Raw genomic sequence first — 18,462 nt, forward strand, 5'->3', positions numbered from 1 at the left:
TCACACCCCCTTAAAGAGCAATTGAGATTTTACAGGTTTGCTGCCAGTAGCCATTAAAGTGTTTGAAATGGGGACACTTTTTTCAAATGGTCACAAAATCTTGTACACTTCGAGTTTTTATTTGAAATTTTTTGTGCATGCCAAAAAAAAAAAACAAGGATCACGTCTACCAAGTTTGGGGCAAAATCTCCTCACGAAAAAATTTTAAAAAATCTTGAACTGTAAAAGTTTTGAGAATCATGAAAAATAGAAAACGAGTCGTCTTGCCATGAAACTTCATATGAAGGCTTAAGGGACCACCGTATGAATTTACAAGCCATAAAAATGACATTGGCAATCAAAAATATGAAGGTGTGCCTAAACCCACCTACCACCCTATCGATCCACGGCTTGCGCATCCCAACACTCTAGCCGACGTAGTGCCCGTCCGTCCGCCCGCTCGTTTCATCGATTGGATTAGGCATAGGGAGTTCATTCCCAATCTAAGATCAAACCAGATCGAGAGTTACACAGCACATAGAGGGGGACCCGATCGATCCCCGACTTGCGCATCCCGCCCTTCTGGCCCGCTGAGCGCTCGCACGCTCGTTTTGTGGTTTGACTTAGGCATACGGAGTGCATTCCCAGTCTAAGCATACAGGGTTCATTTCCAGTCTAAGATGGGATAGGACTGAGGGTTACGGCAGCACATGCTGGGCCCGGACATGTGCTGGTGCCGCATTTTTCTTCGTCGGGGCACCATCATCAAAGCATCGTCGGAGAACCTGACCGACGGCATTGGGGTTTCGACGATCGGGGGAGCCAGGGGGGAGTGTGCACGTGATGTGCGATGGGTGCTGGTACTTGGCCCTTATATTGGCCCCCTATCCCACATCAAACCTTGAGAACTCACACCCCCTTAAAGGGCATTTGAAATTTTACAGGTTTGCTTCCAGTAGCCATTAAAGTATCTGAAATGGGGACACTTTTTTCAAATGGTCACAAAATCTTGTACACTTCGAGTTTTTAGCTGAATTTTTTTGTGCATGCCAACAAAAAAACAAGGATCACTTTTACCAAGTTTGGGGCCAAAACTCCTTCCAAAAAAAATTTAAAAAATCCCGAACTGCAAAAAGTTTTAAAAATCGTGAAAAATAGAGAACGAGTCGTCTTGCCATGAAACTTCACGTGAAGGCTTAAGGGACCATTGTATGAATTTACAGGCCATAAAAATGGCATTGGCATGCAGAAATATGAAGATGTAACTAAACCCACCTACCACCCTATCAATCCACAGCTTGCGCATCTTGTCTCTCTGGCCAGCGTAGTACCCGCGCGCTCGCTTGTTTCGTCGGTTGGCTTAGGCATACAGAGTTCATTCCTAGTGTAAGATCAGACCAGACCGAGGGTTATGGCAGCAGGATCAACAGCACGCAGGGGGGGACCCGACCGATCCCCGGCTTGCACATCCCGCCCCTCTGGTCAGCTGAGCGCCCGCACGCTCGTTTCTTGGGTTGACTTAGGCATACGGAGTTCATTCGCAGTCTAAGCATACAGAGTTCATTCCTAGTCTAAGATCAGGCCGGACCGAGGGTGCGGCAGCACATGCTGGGCTTGTGCATGTGCTGGTGCCGTATTTTTCTTTGCCGGGGTGCCATCATAGAAGCATCGCCGGAGAACCTGACCGGCGACATTGGGGTTCTGGCGATCAGGGGGCCGGGGGGTGTGCGCACATGATGTGTGATGGGTGCTGGTACTTGGCCCTTATATTGGCTTAGGCATACGGAGTTCATTCGCAAACTAAGCATATGGAGTTCATTCCCAGTCTAAGCATACGGACTGAGGGTTGTGGTAGCACATGCTGGGCTCGGGCATGTGCTGGTACCGTATTTTTCTTCGTCGGGGCATCATCGTCGGAGAACCTGACCGTGGCTTTGGGGTTCTGATGATCGGGGTGGCTGGGGGTCTGTGCACAGGATGTGCAATGGGTGCTGGTACTTGGCCCTTATATTTGCCCCCTGTCCCTCATCAAACCTCAAGAACTCACACCCCCTTAAAGAGCATTTGAGATTTTACAGGTTTGCTGCCAGTAGCCATTAAAGTGTCTGAAATGGGGACACTTTTTTCAAATGGTCACAAAATCTTATATACTTCGAGTTTTTAGCTGAAGTTTTTTGTGCATACCGACAAAAATACAAGGATCACGTCTACCAAGTTTGGGGTCAAAACTCCATCCCAAAAAATTTTAAAAAATCTTGAACCGTAAAAAGTTTCAAAAATCGTGAAAAATAAAAAAAACGAGTTGTCTTGCCATGAAACTTCACGTGAAGGCTTAAGGGACCATTTTATGAATTTACAAGCCATAAAAATGGCATTGGCACGCAAAAATATGAAGATGTACCTAAACCCACCTACCACCCTATCGATCCACGACTTGCGCATCCTGACTCCCTGGCCGATGTAGCGCCCACCCGCCTGCCCGCCCGCTCGTTTCATCGGTTAGCTTAGGCCTACGGAGCTCATTCCCAGTCTAAGCATACGAAGCTCAATCCCAGTCTAAGATTGGATCGGACCGAGGGTTGCGGCAACACATGCTGGGCTCGGGCATGTGCTGGTGCCGCATTTTTCTTCGTCGGGGCACCATCGTCGGAGCATCGCCAAAGAACCTGACCGGCAGCATTGGGGTTCCGATGATCAGGGGGGCCGGGGGGTGTGCACACATGATGTCCGATGAGTGCTGGTACATGGCACTTATATTGGCCCCCTATCCCTCATCAAACCTCGAGAACTCACACCCCCTTAAAGAGCATTTGAGATTTTACAGGTTTGCTGCCAGTAGCCATTAAAGTGTCTGAAATGGTGACACTTTTTTCAAATGGTCACAAAATCTTGTACACTTCGATTTTTTAGCTGAAGTTTTTTGTGCATAACAACAAAAATACAAAGATCACGTCTACCAAGTTTGAGGCCAAAACTCCTTCCAAAAAAATTTTAAAAAATCTTGAACCGCAAAAAGTTTTAAAACTCGTGAAAAATAGAAAACGAGTCATCTTCCCATGAAACTTCATGTGAAGGCTTAAGGGACCATTGTATGAATTTACAAGCCATAAAAATGGCATTGGCATGCAAAAATATGAAGATGTGCTTAAACCCACCTACCACCCTATCGATCCACGGCTTGTGCATCCCGTCTCTCTGGTCGGCGTAGTGCCCGCCCGCCCGCTCGTTTCGTCGGTTGGCTTAGGCATACGAAGTTCATTCCCAGTCTAAAATCTGACCGGACTGAGGGTTACGGCAGCAAGATTGGCAGCACGCAGAGTGGGACCCGATTGATCCCCGGCTTGCGCATCCCGTCCCTCTGGCCGACTGACGTGAAGCCCTAAGGGACCATTGTATGAATTTACAAGCCATAAAAATGGCATTGGCATGTAGAAATATGAAGATGTGGATAAACCCACCTACCACCCTATCGATCCACGGCTTGCGCATCCCATCTCTCTGGCCGATGTAGTGCCCGCCTGCCTGCCCGCCCGCTCGTTTCGTCGGTTGGCTTAGGCATACAGAGTTCATTCCTAGTCTAAGATCAGATCAGACCGAAGGTTGCGACAGCAGGATCGGCAGGACGCAGAGGGGGACCCGGCCGATCCCCGACTTGCCAATCCCGCCCCTCTGGCCGGCTGAGCGCCCGTACGCTGGTTTCGTGGGTTGACTTAGGCATACGGAGTTCATTCCCTGCCTAAGCATACGGAGTTCCTTCCCAGTCTAAGATCAGACCGGACTGAGGGTTGTGACAGCACATGCTAGGCTCGGGCATGTGATGGTGTCGCATTTTTCTTCATCGGGGCACCATCGCTGAAAAATCACCAGATAACTTGACTGGCGGCATTGGGGATTCGACGATCGGGGGGCCAGGGGGGCCGTGGGCACATGATGTGCCATGGGTGCTGGTACTTGGCCCTTATATTGGCCCCCTATCCCTCATCAAACCTCGAGAACTCACAACCCCTTAAAGAGCATTTGAGATTTTACAGGTTTGCTGCCAGTAGCCATTAAAGTGTCTGAAATGGGGACATTTTTTTTAAATGGTCACAAAATCTTGTACACTTCGAGTTTTTAGATGAATTTTTTTGTGCATGCCAACAAAAATACAAGGATCACATCTACCAAGTTTGGGGCGAAAAATCCTTCCAAAAAAATTTTAAAAAATCCCAAACCACAAAATGTTTCAAAAATCATGAAAAATAGAAAACGAGTCGTCTTGCCATGAAACTTCACGTGAAGGCTTAAGGGACCATTGTATGAATTTACAAGCTGTAAAAATGGCATTGGCATGTAGAAATATGAAGATGTGCCTAAACCCACCTTCCACCCTATCGATCCACAGCTTACGCATCTTGTCTCTCTGGCCGACGCGGAGCTCGCCCGGTCGTTTCGTCGGTTGGCTTAGGCATACGGAGTTCATTCCCAGTCTAAGATCAGACCAGACTGAGGGTTGCGGCAACAGGATCGGTAGCATGCAGAGGGTGACCCGATCGATCCCCGGCTTGCGCATCCCGCCCCTCTGGCCAGCTGAGCGCCCGCACGCTCGTTTCATGGGTTGACTTAGGCATACGGAGTTCACTCCCAGTCTAAGCCTATGGAGTTCCTTCCCAGTCTAAGATCGGACTGGACCGAGGGTTGTGGCAGCAAATGCTGGGCTCGAGCATGTGCTGGTGCCGCATTTATCTTCGTCAGGGCACCATCGTCGGAGCATCATCGGACAACCTGACCGGCGGCATTGGGGTTCTGACGATCGGGGGGCCGGGGGGGTGTGCGCACATGATGTGCGATGGGTGCTGGTACTTAGCCCTTCTATTGGCCCCTATCCCTCATCAAACCTCAAGAACTCACACCCCCTTAAAGAGCATTTGCGATTTTACAGGTTTGCTGCCAGTAGCCATTAAAGTGTCTAAAATGGGGACACTTTTTTCAAATGGTCGCAAAATCTTGTGCACTTCGAGTTTTTAGCTAAATTTTTTTGTCCACGCCCAAAAAAATAAAAGGATCACGTCTACCAAGTTTGGGGCCAAAACTCCTTCCGAACAAATTTTAAAAAATCCTGAACCATAAAAAGTTTTAAAAATCATGAAAAATAGAAAATGAGTCGTCTTGCCATGAAACTTGACGTGAAGGCTTAAGGGACCAATGTATGAATTTACAAGCCATAAAAATGGCATTGGCATGTAGAAATATGAAGATGTGGATAAACCCACCTACCACCCTATCGATCCACGGCTTGCGCATCCCGTCTCTCTGGCCGGCGTAGTGCTCGCCCGCCTACCCGCCCGCTCGTTTCGTCGGTTGGCTTAGGCATACGGAGTTTATTCCTAGTCTAAGATCAGACCGGACCGAGGGTTGAGGCAGTAGGATCGGCAGCACGCAGAGGGGGACCCGACCAATCCCCGACTTGCTCATCCCGCCCCTCTGGCTGGCTGAGCGCCCGCACGCTAGTTTCATGGGTTGACTTAGGCATACGGAGTTCATTCCTAGTCTAAGCATACAGAGTTCCTTCCCAGTCTAAGATCAGACCAGACCGAGGGTTACGACAGCACATGCTGGGCTCGGGCATGTGCTGGTGCCGCCTTTTTCTTCGTCGGGGCACCATCGTCGAAAAATCACCGGATAACTTGATCGGCAACATTGGGGATTCGACGATCGGGGGGCCGGGGGGGCCGTGGGCACATGATTTACGATGGGTGCTGGTACTTGGCCCTTATATTGGCCCCCTATCCCTCATCAAACCTCGAGAACTCACACCCCTTAAAGAGCATTTGAGATTTTACAGGTTTACTGCCAGTAGCAATTAAAGTGTCTGAAATGGGGACACTTTTTTCAAATGGTCACAAAATCCTGTACACTTTGAGTTTTTAGCTGAATTTTTTTGTGCATGCCAACAAAAATACAAGGATCACGTCTACCAAGTTTGGGGCGAAAACTCCATTCAAAAAAATTTTAAAAAATCCCAAACTACAAAATGTTTCAGAATTCATGAAAAATAGAAAACGAGTAGTCTTGCCATGAAACTTCACGTGAAGGCTTAAGGGACCATTGTTTGAATTTACAAGCTATAAAAATGGCATTGGCATGTAGAAATATGAAGATGTGCCTAACCCACCTACCACCCTATCGATCCACGGCTTACACATCTTGTCTCTCTGGCCGACGTAGTGCCCACCTGGTCGTTTCGTCGGTTCGCTTAGGCATACGGAGTTCATTCCCAGTCTAAGATCAGACCAGACCGAGGGTTGCGGCAACAGGATCGGTAGCACACAGATGGGGACCCGATCGATCCTCAGCTTGCGCATCCCACCCCTTTGGCCATCTGAGCGCCCGCACGCTCGTTTCATGGGTTGACTTAGGCATACGAAGTTCATTCCCAGTCTAAGCCTATGGAGTTCATTCCCAGTCTAAGATCGGACTGGACTGAGGGTTGTGGCAGCAAATGCTGCGCTCGAGCATGTGCTGGTGCCGCATTTATGTTCGTCGGGGCACCATCATCGGAGAACCTGACCGACAACATTGGGGTTCCGGAGATCAAGGGGGCCAGGGGGGTGTGCGCAAATGATGTGCGAGGGGTGCTGGTACTTGGCCCTTATATTGGCCCCCTATCCCTCATCAAACCTCGAAAACTCACACCCCCTTAAAGAGCATTTGAGATTTTATAGGTTTGCTGCCGGTAGCCATTAAAGTGCCTGAAATGGGGACACTTTTTTCAAATGGTCACAAAATCTTGTAGACTTTGAGTTTTTAGCTGAACTTTTTTGTGCATGCCAACAAAAATAAGTGGATCACGTCTACCAAGTTTGGGACCAAAACTCCTTCCGAAAAAGTTTTAAAAAATCCCGAACGGCAAAACATTTGGAAAATCGTGAAAAATAGAAAACGGGTCGTCCTGCCATGAAACTTCACGTGAAGGCTTAAGGGACCATTGTATGAATTTACAAGCCATAAAAATGGCATTGGCATGCAGAAATATGAATTTACCCGCCTGCCCGTCCGTTCGTTTTGTCGGTTGGCTTAGGCATACGGAGTTCATTCCCAGTCTAACATCAAACCGAACCGAGGGTTATGATAGCAGGATCGACAGCACGAAGAAGGGGACCCGACTGATCCCCGGTTTGCACATCCCACCCCTCTGGCCGGTTGAGCGCCCGCACGCTCGTTTCGTGGGTTGACTTAGGCATGCGAAGTTCATTCCCAGTCTAAGCGTACGGAGTTCATTCCCAGTCTAAGATCGGACCGGACCGAGGGTTGCGGCAGCACATGCTAGGCTCGAGCATGTGCTGGTGCCATATTTTTCTTCGTCGGGGCACCATCGTCGGAGAACCTGACCGGTGGCATTTGGGTTTCGATGATCGGGGGGGGCGGGGGGGGGGTGTGCGCACATGATGTGCGATGGGTGCTGGTACTTGGCCCTTATACTGGCCCCCTATCCCTCATCAAACCTCAAGAACTCACACCCCCTTACAGAGCATTTGAGTTTTTAAGGTTTGCTGCCAGTAGCCATTAAAGTGTCTGAAATGGGGACACTTTTTTCAAATGGTCACAAAATCTTGTACACTTCGAGTTTTTAGCTGAATTTTTTTTTGCATGCCAACAAAAATACAAGCATCACATCATCCGAGTTTGGGACTAAAACTCCTTGCAAAAAAATTTTAAAAAATCCCGAACCGTAAAAAGTTTCAAAAATAGTGAAAAATAGAAAACGAGTCATCTTGCCATGAAACTTCACGTGAAGGCTTAAGGGACCATTGTATGAATTTACAAGCCATAAAAATGGCATTGGTATGTAGAAATATGAAGATGTGCCTAAACCCACCTACCAACCTATCGATCTACGGCATGCGCATCCCGTCTCTCTGGTTGGCATAGTGCCTGCACGTCCGTCCGCCCACTCATTTCATCGGTTGGCTTAGGCATATGGATTTCATTCCTAGTCTAAGATCAGATCGGATCGAGGGTTGCGACAGTAGGATCGACAGCACGCATAGTGGGACTTGGTCGATCCCCGGCTTACGCATCGCGCCCCTCTGGTCGGCTGAACGCCCGCACGCTCGGATCGAGGGGGACCTGATCGATCCTTGGCTTGCGCTTCCCGCCCCTCTGGCAGGCGAAGCGCCCGCATGCTCATTTCATGGGTTCATTCGCAGTCTAAGCATATGAAGTTCTTTCCCAGTCTAAGACCGGACCGGACCGAGGGTTGCGACAGCACATGCTTGGCTCAAGCATGTGCTGGTGCCACAGTTTTCTTCATCGGGGCACCATCGCCGGAGCATCATCAGAGAACCTAACTGGCAACATTGGGGTTCTGACGATCGGGGGGGCCGGGGAGGGGTGTGCGCACATGATGTGCGATGGGTGCTGGTACTTGGCCCTTATATTGGCCCCCTTAAATGAGTCGTCTTGCCATGAAACTTCACGTGAAGGCTTGAAGGACCATTGTATGAATTTACAAGCCATAAAAATGGCATTGGCATGCAGAAATATGAAGATGTGCCTAAACCCACCTACCACCCTATCGATCCACGACTTGCGCATCCCGTCTCTCTGGCCAGCGTAGTGCCCGCCCGCCCATTCATTTCGTCGGTTGGCTTAGGCATACGGAGTTCATTCCTAGTCTAAGATCAAACCAGACTAAGGGTTACGGTAGTAGGATTGGCATCACGCAGAGGGGGACCCGATCGATCCCTGGCTTGTGCATCCCACCCCTCTAGCTGGCTGAGTGCCCACATGCTCATTCCGTGGGTTGACTTAGCATACGGAGTTCATTCCTAGTCTAAACATACCGAGTTCATTCCCAGTCTAAGATCAGATCGGTTAGAGGATTACGACAGCACATGCTAGGCTCGGGCATGTGCTGGTGCCGTATTTTTTTTCGTCGGGGCACCATCTCCGGAGCATCACCGGAGAACCTGACCGGTGGCATTGGTGATCCGACGATCGGCGGGGCCAGGGGGTGTGCGCACATGATGTGCGGTGGGTGCTGGTACTTGGCCCTTATATTGGCCCCCTATCCCTCATCAAACCTCGAGAACTCACACCCCTTAAAGAGCATTTGAGATTTTACAGGTTTGCCGCCAGTAGCTAGTAAAGTGTCTGAAATGGGGACACTTTTTTCAAAAGGTCACAAAGTCTTATACACTTCGAGTTTTTAGCTGAATTTTTATGTGCGTGCCAAAAAAATACAAGGATCACGTCTGCCAAGTTGGGGGCCAAAACTCCCCCCGAAAAACTTTTAAAAAATCTCGAACCGTAAAAAGTTTCAAAAATCATGAAAAATAGAAAACGAGTCGTCTTGCCAGGAAACTTCACGTGAAGGCTTAAGGGACCATTGTGCAAGCCATAAAAATGGCATTGGCACGTAGAAATATGAAGATGTGCCTAAACCCACCTACCACCTTATCGATCCACGACTTGCACATCCCGTCTCTCTAGCCGGCGTAGTGCCCGCCCGCCTGCCAGCCCGCTCGTTTCGTTGGTTGGCTTAGGCATACAGAGTTCATTCCCAGTCTAAGATCAGACCGGATCGAGTGTTGCGGCAACAGGATGGGCAGCATGCAGAGGGGGACTCGGCCGACCCCCGGCTTGCGCATCCCACCCATCTGGCCGGCTGAGTGCCCGCACGCTCTTTTCGTGGGTTGAGTTAGGCATACAGAGTTCATTCGCAGTCTAAGCATACGGAGTTCTTTAGCAGTCTAAGATCAGATCGGACCGAGGGTTGCGACAGCACATGCTGGGCTCGGGCATGTGCTGGTGCCGCATTTTTCTTTGTCGGGGCACCATCGTCGGAGCATCGCCGGAGAACCTGACTGGAGGCATTGGGGTTCCGACGATCGGGGGGGTCGGGGAGGGGGTTGTGCGCACATGATGTGCGATGGGTGCTGGTACTTGGCCCTTATATTCGCCCCCTATCCCTCATCAAACCTCGAGAACTCACACCCCCTTAAAGAGCGTTTGAGATTTTACAGGTTTGCTGCCAGTAGCCATTAAAGTGTCTGAAATAGGGACACTTTTTTCAAATGGCCACAAAATCTTATACATGTCGAGTTTTTAGTTGAATTTTTTTGTGCATGCCAAAACAAATACAAGGATCACGTCTACCAAGCTTGGGGCCAAAACTCGTTCCGAAAAAAGTTTAAAAAATCCCAAACCTCAAAAAGTTTTAAAAATCGTGAAAAATAGAAAATGAGTCGTCTTGCCATGAAACTTCGCGTGAAGGCTTAAGGGACCATTGTATGAATTTACAAGCCATAAAAATGGCATTCGCATGCAGAAATATGAAGACGTACCTAAACCCACCTACCACCCTATCGATCCACGACTTGCACATCCCGTCTCTTTGGCCGGTATCGTGCCCGCCCACCCGCCCGCCCGCTCGTTTCGTCGGTTGGCTTAGGCATATAGAGTTCATTCCCAGTCTAAGATTGGACGAGACCGAGGGTTGCGGCAGCATGATCATCAGCACGCACAGGGTGACCCGACCAATCCCCGACTTGCGCATCCCGCCCCTCGGCCGGCTGAGCGCCCGCACGCTCGTTTTGTTTGTTGACTTAGGCATACGGAGTTCATTCCCAGTCTAGGTATATGGAGTTCATTCCTAGTCTAAGATCGGACCAGACCGAGGGTTGCAGCAACACATGCTGGGCTCGGGCATGTGCTGGTGAAGCATTTTTCTTCGTCGGGGTGCCATCGTCGGAGCATCGCCGAAGAACGTAACCGACGGCATTGGGGTTCCGACGATCGAAGTGGTCAGGGGGGTGAGCGCACATGATGTGCGATGGGTGCTGGTACTTGGCCTATATATTGGCTCCCTATCCCTCATCAAACCTCGAGAACTCACACCCCCTTAAAGAGCATTTGAGATTTTACAGGTTTGCGGCCAGTAGCCATTAAAGTGTCTGAAATGGGGACAATTTTTTCAAATTGTCACAAAATCTTGTACACTTCTAGTTTTTAGCTGAATTTTTTTGTGTGTCCCAAAAAAAATACAAGGATCACGACTACCAAGTTTGGGGCCAAAACTCCTTCCAAAAAAATTTTAAAAAATCTCGAACCGCAAAAAGTTTCGAAAATCGTGAAAAATAGAAAACGAGTTGTCTTGCAATAAAACTTCACGTGAAGGCTTAAGGGACCATTGTGTGAATTTACAAGCCATAAAAATGGCATTGGCATGCAGAAATATGAAAATGTGCCTAAACCCACCTACCACCCTATCGATCCACGGCTTGCGCATCCCGTCTCTTTGGGCGACGTAGTGCTCGCCCGCCCGCCCGCCCGCTCGTTTCATCGGTTGGCTTAGGCATACGGAGTTCATTCTTAGTCTAAGATCACACTGGACCGAGCGTTGCAGCAGCAGGATCGACAGCATGTAGAAGGGGACCCAGCCGATCCCCGATTTGTGCATCCCGCCCCTCTAGCCGGCTGAGCGCCCGCACGCTCGTTTCGTTGGTTGACTTAGGCATACGGAGTTCATTCCCAGGCTAAGCATACGGAGTTCATTCCCAATCTAAGATCATACCAGACCGAGGGTTACGGCAGCACATGCTGGGCTTGAGCATGTGCTGGTGCCACATTTTTCTTCACCGGGGCACCATCGTCGGAGAACCAGACCGGTGGCATTGGGGTTTCGATGATCGGGAGGGCCGGGGGGTGTGTACACATGATGTGCGATGGGTGCTGGCACTTGGCCCTTATATTGGCCCCCTATCCCTCATCAAACCTTGAGAACTCAGACCCCCTTAGAGAGCATTTGAGATTTTACAGGTTTGCTGCCAATAGCCTTTAAAGTGTCTAAAATGGGGACACTTTTTTCAAATGGTCACAAAATCTTGTACACTTCGAGTTTTTAGCTGAATTTTTTTGTGTGTCCCAAAAAAAATACAAGGATCATGACTACTAAGTTTGGGGCCAAAACGCCTTCTGAAAAAATTTTAAAAAATCCCAAACTGCAAAAAGTTTCAAAAATCGTGAAAAATACAAAACGAGTCGTCTTGCCATGAAACTTTATGTGAAGGCTTAAGGGACCATTGTATGAATTTACAAGCCATAAAAATGGCATTGGCATGCAGAAATATGAAGATCTCGTTTCGTCGGTTGGCGTAGGCATACGGAGTTCATTCCTACTCTTAGATCAGACCGGATCGAATTTTACAGCAGCAGGATCGGCAGTACACAGAGGGGGACTCGTTCGATCCCCGGCTTGCGCATCCCACCCCTCTGGTCGTTTGAGCGCCCGCACGCTCGTTTCGTGGGTTGACTTAGGCATACAGAGTTCATTCCCAGTCTAAGCATACGGAGTTCATTCCTAATCTAATATCGGACCAGACCGAGGGTTACGACAGCACATGGTGGGCTCGGGCATGTGTTGGTGCCACATTTTTCTCCGTCGGGGCACCATCGCCGGAGCATCGTCGGAGAACCTAACTGGTGGCATTGGGGTTCCAGCGATCGAGCGGGCCAGGGGGTGGGCGCACGAGATATGTGATGGGTGCTGGTACTTGGCCCTTATATTAGCCCCCTATCCCTCATCAAACCTCAAGAACTCACACCCCTTTAAAGAGCATTTGAGATTTTACAGGTTTGTTGCTAGTAGCCATTAAAGTGTCTGAAATGGGGACACTTTTTTCAAATGCTCACAAAATCCTGTACACTTCGATTTTTTAGCTGAATTTTTTTTTGCATACCAAAAAAAATACGAGGATCACGTCTACCATGTTTGGGGCCAAAACACCTTCCAAAAAAATTTTAAAAAATCTTGAGCTGCAAAAAGTTTTAAAAATAGTGAAAAATAAAAAACGAGTCGTCTTGCCATGAAACTTCACGTGAAGGCTTAAAGGACCATTGTATGAATTTACAAGCCATAAAAATGGCATTGGCACGCAGAAATATGAAGATGTGCCTAAACCCACCTTCCACGCTATCGATCCACGGCTTGTGCATCCCGTCTCTCCGGCCGGCGTAGAGCCTGCCCGCCCGCCCGCTCGTTTCATCGATTGGCTTAAGCATGCGAAATTCATTCTCAGTCTAAGATCACACCGGACCGAGGGTTGCGGCAGCAGGATCGATAGCACGTAGAAGGGGACTGGGCCGATCCCCAGCTTGCGCATCCTGCCCCTCTGGCCGACTGAGCGCCCGCACGCTCGTTTCGTTGGTTGACTTAGGCATACGGAGTTCATTCCCTGGCTAAGCATACGGAGTTCATTCCCAATCTAAGATCGGACCAGACTGAGGCTTGTGGCAGCACATGCTGGGCTCGGGCATGTGCTGGTACCACATTTTTCTTCGTCGAAGCACCATCGTCGGAGCATCATCGGAGAACCTAACCGGCGGCATTGGGGTTCCAACGATCGGGTGGCTGGGGGGGGTGTGCGCACATGATGTGTGATGGGTGCTGGTCCTTGGCCCTTATATTGGCCCACTATCCCTCATCAAACCTCGAGAACTCACACCCCTTAAAGAGCATTTGAGATTTTACAGGTTTGCTGCCAGTAGCCATTAAAGTGTCTGAAATGGGGACACTTTTTTCAAATGGTCACAAAATCTTGTACACTTCGAGTTTTTAGCTGAATTTTTTTGTGCATGCCACAAAAAATACAAGATCACATCTACTAAGTTTGGGGCCAAAAATCCTTTCGAAAAAATTTAAAAAAATCCCGAACCGCAAAAAGTTTGAAAAATCGTGAGAAATAGAAAACGAGTCGTCTTGCCATGAAACTTTGACGTGAAGGCTTAAGCGACCATTGTATGAATTTACAAGCCATAAAAATGGCATTGGCATGCAGAAATATGAAGATGTGCCTAAACCCACCTACCACCCTATCGGTCCCCGGCTTACGCATTCCGCCCCTCTGGCTGGCTGAGCACCCGCACGCTCGTTTCGTGGGTTGACTTAGGCATATGGAGTTCATTCCCAGTCTAAGATTGGACCAGACCGAGGGTTGCGGCAGCACATTCTGGGCTCAGGCATGTGCTGGTGCCTCATTTTTCTTCGTCGGGCCACCATCGTCGAAGCATCGCCGAAGAACCTGACCGGCGGCATTGGGGTTCCGACGATCGGGGGGTCTGGGGGGTTTGCGCACATGATGTGCGATGGATGCTGGTACTTGGCCCTTATATTGGCCCCCTATACCTCATCAAACCTTGAGAACTCACACATCTTAAAGAGCATTTGAGATTTTACAGGTTTGCTTCCAGTAGCCATTAAAGTGTCGGAAATGGGGACACTTTTTTCAAATGGTCACAAAATCTTGTACACTTCGAGTTTTTAGCTGAATTTTTTTTTGCATGCCAAAAAAAATACAAGGATCAGGTCTACCAAGTTTTGGGCCAAAACTCCTTCCAAAAAAATTTTAAAAAATCCCAAACCTTAAAAAGTTTCAAAAATCATGAAAAATGAAAAACAAGTCGTTTTGCCATGAAACTTCACGTGAAGGCTTAAGGGACCATTGTATGAATTTACAAGCGATAAAAATGGCATTGGCACATAGAAATATGAAGATGTGCCTAAACCCAATTACCACCCTATCGATCCACGGCTTGCGCATCCCGTTTCTCTGGCCGGCGTAGTGCCCGCCCGCTCGCCCGCTCGTTTCATTGGTTGGCTTAGGCATACGGAGTTCATTCCCAGTCTAAGATCAGACCGGACCGAGGGTTATGGTAGCAGGATCGGCAGCACGCAAAGGGGGACCCAGCCAATCTCCAACTTGCGCATCCCGCCCCTCTGGCCAGCTGAGCGCCCACACATTTGTTTCATGGGTTGACTTAGGCATACAGAGTTCAATTCCAATCTAAGCGTACGGAGTTCATTCCAAGTCTAAGATCGAATCAGATCGAGGGTTACGACAGCACATGCTAGGCTCAGGCATGTGCTGGTGCCGCATATTTCTTCACCGAGGCAAGATCATCGGAGCATCGCTGGAGAACCTGACTGGCGATTTTGGGGTTCCGGCGATCGGGAGGGCCAGGGGGGATGTCCACACATGATCTGCGATGGGTGCTAGTACTTGGCCCTTATATTGGCCCCATATCCTTCATCAAACCTCGAGAACTCACACCCCCTTAAAGAGCATTTGAGATTTTACAGGTTTGCTGCCAGTAACCATTAAAATGTCTGAAATGGGGACACTTTTTTCAAATGGTCACAAAATCTTGTACACGTCGAGTTTTTAGCAGAAGTTTTTTGTGCATGCCAAGAAAAATACAGGGATCACATCTACCAAGTTTTGGGCCAAAACTCCTTCCAAAAAAATTTTAAAAAATCCCAAACCGTAAAAAGTTTCAAAAATCGTGAAAAATGAAAAACGAGTTGTTTTGCCATGAAACTTCACGTGAAGGCTTAAGGGACCATTGTATGAATTTACAAGCCATAAAAATGGCATTGGCATGTAGAAATATAAAGATGTGCCTAAACCCACCTACCACCTTATCGATCCACGGCTTGCGCATCCCGTCTCTCTGGTCGGCATAGTGCCCGCCCGCCCGCTCGTTTCGTCGGTTGGCTTAGGCATACAGAGTTTAATCCCAGTCTAAGATGGGACCGGACCGAGGGTTACGATAGCAGGATCGGCAGCACGCAAAGGGGGACCCATCCAATCTCCAACTTGCGCATCCCGCCCCTCTGGCCAGCTGAGTGCCCGCACGCTTGTTTCGTGGGTTGACTTAGGCATACGGAGTTCAATTCCAGTCTAAGCATATGGAGTTCATTCCAAGTCTAAGATCAGATCAGACCGAGGGTTACGGCAGTACATGCTAGGCTCGGGCATGTGCTGGTGCCGTATTTTTCTTTGTCGAGGCAAGATCGTCGGAGCATCGCTGGAGAACCTGACTGGCGGTTTTGGGGTTCTGGCGATCGGGAGGGCCGGGGGGGATGTGCACACATGATGTGCGATGGGTGCAAGTACTTGGCCCTTATATTGGCCCCATATCCTTCATCAAACCTCGAGAACTCACACCCCCTTAAAGAGCATTTGAGATTTTACAGGTTTGCTGCTAGTAACCATTAAAATGTTTGAAATGGGGACACTTTTTTCAAAAGGTCACAAAATCTTGTACACGTCGAGTTTTTAGCAGAATTTTTTTGTGCATGCCAAGAAAAATACAAGGATCACGTCTACCAAGTTTGGGGCCAAAACGTCTTTCGAAAAAATTTTAAAAAATCCTGAACCGTAAAAAGTTTTGAAAATCGTGAAAAATAGAAAACGAGTCGTCTTGCCATGAAACTTGATGTGAAGGCTTAAGGGACCATTGTATGAATTTACACGCCATAAAAATGGCATTGGCACATAGAAATATGAAGATGTGCCTAAACCCACCTATCACCCTATTGATCGACGGCTTGCGCATGCTATCTTTCTGGCCAGCCTAGTACCCGCCCGCCCGCTCGCTTGCTCGTTTCATCGGTTGGCCTAGGCATACGGAGTTCATTCCAAGTCTAAGATCAGACCGGACTGAGGGTTACGATAGCAAGATCGGCAGCACGCAGAGGGGAACCCGATCGATCCCCGACTTGCGCATCCCGCCCCTCTGGTCGGCTAAGTGCCTACACGCTCATTTTGTGGGTTGACTTAGGCATACGGAGTTCATTCCCAGTCTAAGATCGGACTGGGCAGAGGGTTGCAGTAGCACATGCTGGGCTCGGGCATGTGCTGGCGCCATATTTTTGTGCGCCGGGGCACCATCGCCGGAGAACCTGACTGGCGGCATTGGGGTTCCGACGATCGGGGGGTGTGCGCACATGATGTGCGATGGGTGCGGGTACTTGGCCCTTATATTGGCCCCCTATCCCTCATCAAACCTCGAGAACTCACACCCCCTTAAAGAGCATTTAAGATTTTATAGGTTTGCTGCCAGTAGGCATTAAAGTGTCTAAAATGGGGACACTTTTTTCAAATGGTCACAAAATCTTGTACACTTTGAGTTTTTAGCTGAATTTCTTTGTACATGCCAACAAAAATAAAAAGGGTCACGTCTACCAAGTTTGGGGCCAAAACACCTTCCGAAAAAATTTAAAAAAATCTCGAACCGTAAAAATTTTCAAAAATCATAAAAAATAGAAAACGAGTCATCTTGCCATGAAACTTCACGTGAAGGCTTAAGGAACCATTGTATGAATTTACAAGCCATAAAAATGGCATTGGCACACAGAAATATGAAGATGTTTCTAATCCCACCTACCACTCTATCGATTCACGGCTTGCGTATCACGTCTCTCTGGCCAGAGTAGTCCTCGCCAGCCCGCCCGCTCGTTTCGTCAGTTGGTTAGGCATACTGAGTTCATTCCCAGTCTAAGATCAGACTGGACCGAGGGTTACAACAGCAGGATCGGCAGCACGCAGATGGGGACCCGATCGATCCCCGGCTTGCGCATCCCGTACCTCTAGCCGGTTGAGCGCCCGCACGCTCGTTTCGTGGGTTGACTTAGGCATACGGAGTTCATTCCCAGTCTAAGCATACGGAGTTCATTCCCAGTCTAAGATCAGACCGGACCAAGGGTTGCGGCAGCACATGCTGGGCTCGGGCATGTGCTGGTGCTCATTTTTCTTCATCGAGGTGCCATCGTCGGAGAACCTGACCGACGGTATTGGGGTTCCGGTGATCAGGGCGGCCAGGGGGGGTGTGTGCACATGATGTGCGATGGGTGCTGGTACTTGGCCCTTATATTGGCCCCCTATCCCTCATCAAACCTCGAGAACTCACACCCCCTTAAAGAGCATTTGAGATTTTACAGGGTTGCTGCCAGTAGCCATTAAAGTGTCTGAAATGGGGACATTTTTTGAAATGGACACAAAATCTTGTACACTTCAAGTTTTTAGCTGAATTTTTTTGTGCATGCCAAAAATATAAGAGCATCACGTGTACCAAGTTTGGGGCCAAAACTCCTTCCGAAAAAATTTTAACAAATCTCGAACCGTAAAAATTTTTGAAAATCATGAAACATAGAAAAACGAGTCGTCTTGCCATGAAACTTCACGTGAAGGCTTAAGGGACCATTGTATGAATTTACAAGCCATAAAAATGGCATTCGCATGCAAAAATATGAAGATGTGCCTAAACCCACCTACCACCCTATCAATCCACGGCTTGCGCATCCCATCTCTCCGGTTGGCATAGTGCCCGCCCGCCCGCCCACCCATCCGCACGTTTCGTCGGTTGGCTTAGGCATACGTAGTTCATTCCCAGTCTAAGATCAGACCAGATCGAGGGTTACGGTAGTAGGATCGGTAGCACGTAGAGTGCGTCCCGACCGTTCCCCGGCTTGCGCATCCTGCCCTTCTGGCCGGTTGAGCACCCGTACGCTCGTTTCGTGGGTTAACTTAGGCATACGGAGTTCATTCCCAGTCTAAGCATATGAAGTTCATTCCCAATCTATGATCGTTGCAGACCGAGGGTTACAACAGCACATGTTGGGCTTGGGCACGTACTGGTGCCGCATTTTTCTTCATCGGG

Source organism: Durio zibethinus, chromosome 2 (assembly GCF_047325235.1).
Source record: "Durio zibethinus cultivar Kanyao isolate XHJ-2024 chromosome 2, ASM4732523v1, whole genome shotgun sequence".
Taxonomy (NCBI): Eukaryota; Viridiplantae; Streptophyta; class Magnoliopsida; order Malvales; family Malvaceae; genus Durio; species Durio zibethinus.